Source organism: Saimiri boliviensis, chromosome 1, assembly GCF_048565385.1.
Source record: "Saimiri boliviensis isolate mSaiBol1 chromosome 1, mSaiBol1.pri, whole genome shotgun sequence".
Lineage (NCBI taxonomy): Eukaryota > Metazoa > Chordata > Mammalia > Primates > Cebidae > Saimiri > Saimiri boliviensis.
In genome coordinates, this window is record NC_133449.1 from 176,546,719 (window position 1) to 176,548,684 (window position 1,966).

Consider the following 1,966-nt stretch of genomic DNA (forward strand, 5'->3'; position numbering starts at 1 on the left):
AAGATTTCTGGCCTGGAAAAAAGCAATGATGGCTGGAAATGGTGCTTGAAAAGTGCTGAGCTAAGTAGGCTGAACTTCCATGGGGGCCTCCCAGGGACTTCATAAGGAGTGTGTGGTGGAGGGGCTGCAGGGTGCTAGGAAGCTCAGTGTTGTTTGTACTCGCAGTCACCAGTTTGTTCTGTAATGTTTTTCCTAAAGCATTTCTGCAGGAAGTCTGATTTGAGAAGGCATGAAATCCAGCAAATGGCAAGAAGTGGGCTGGGGGTGAGGAAGCAGGGTCCTTGGGGCTGTTGCTGTGTGAGGGGGGAACTGGGAGGCCATGCTGCCCTTCCTGTGCAGGAGACCCCCTTACTCTCTGTTTCTGCTGAAGGGGGCTGATGTGGGGACACGTGTGACAGTCCTCTCATCTCCCCAGACCAGTGCCAGAGTGGAGGTGGCATGATTAGAAGTGACCCTTGGAGAAGTATCTTGGCCAAGTGGATGCTGATTACTTTGTTCTCTACCTTTTATTTGAATCTGAAGGAAGATGGAGGAGAAGAGGCACAGAAGGGAGGATTTGCTCTTCTGGTGTAGCTGTTGGAGAGAAGGGGATGCCCAGCTTACCATCTCTCTGACTCTAGGAATCTTGGGCTCCTAGCTCTTAACTCCACTGTTAAATCTGGGTCCCTGGAGAATCAGCAGAGAGACTCATCCCTAGTCAGAGCTGACAATGCCAGTTATCTTTCTCCTGTCTTGGAGACCAGAAACCTCTCATACTGGTTGCCTGGGTCATACCTAGCCATGTGCCTACCTGGGCCTTCTGAGGCCATCTAGTCCCACTAGGCCTCCTGTCTTCTGGTTCCCCAGTCCAGGGCCCAGAGTCCAATGCCAACACCATAGGAAAGCCTCGAACTCTCTGAAGACTCTGACGGTGGGAGGGCTCTTGGGGAACCCACAATGGTAGGTGGTGGGGATGAGGAAGTCCAGAGCTGGCACTTGGTAATGTGTCATTGTTTTATTAAAGTTTAAAATTTAATAAAACAAAATTTATGGGAGATGTTCCAGCTCCACGTGCATCATTCAACTTCTCGCTGACACAACACGTTAGCAAGTGCACAGCCCGGCCTCCCGTCTCTGGATGTCAAATGATAAGGGTTGATCTTTGTGGTTCCTAAGTGTGATGATTGGGTTTTCATACTCATGTGAGATATGCCTCCCTAAGCTTCATTATGACATCAACACATTACCTGTCTGACGTTAAAAAAAAAAAAAAAGGCTTGTAGTTGTTTGAGGACATATAGGGATGGGGGTGTGCTGGTGGCATGGTCCATACTTGCCAGGGCTGGGAGGGGGACAGAGCCTGGGTGGGACAGAGCCTCACTTCCTTGGTGCTGCTGCTAGAGGCCCCAGACACTCAGCCCACCAGACATTTCTGCCTCCATTACAGCAGCATGTCCTTGAGCCAGCCGTAGAGGGTAAGCTGAGCGTGCTTACCTACCCACGGAGGGGAGGAGGGGAGCAGAGCCAAGAAGGAACCGACTGCACAGCCACACAGCCGATCCTGGCTCTGCTGGTTACTTGCTGTACAAGATCCTTCTTCATCCATAAAATGGCAAAAACAAGAGACCTTCGTCCCTCATTGGCTTATAGCCAGATAGTGCCTGTGAGATACTATCAGGGAGCACTACATGTGTGGTCACTTTTTATTGTAGGCTAGACACCTGCTGGGGATTGGGTCACTGCCTCGCAGAGCATGCAGTGCGAATGAGGAGACTGGAAAGTTCACAGACATCTGAAATACTTAGAGATGTGCTAACTCCTGAGTGGAGCCAATAGAGTATGTGTGCCTGTGTGTGCACGTGTAATCTGGGGCAACTTCTAGGAGAAGGTGATTTCTGATGTGGCCTTCAGGGAGGTGAGAAAGATTTCAATTAAAAGATCTAGTGAAACTTGACAAATACTCCTTCAGCTAGGTGACCAATGTCAA

The 1,966-nt window shown here is 49.9% G+C and overlaps 1 non-coding gene across 1 annotated transcript; it reads left to right on the top strand.

The window, feature by feature from the left end:
- Nucleotides 1–1,137: 1,137 nt before the first annotated feature.
- LOC120365919 (small nucleolar RNA U13) lies at nt 1,138–1,236 on the top strand. Its single transcript, XR_005580745.1, has one exon. It is a non-coding gene; the product is annotated as a small nucleolar RNA U13 (small nucleolar RNA).
- Nucleotides 1,237–1,966: the final 730 nt, after the last annotated feature.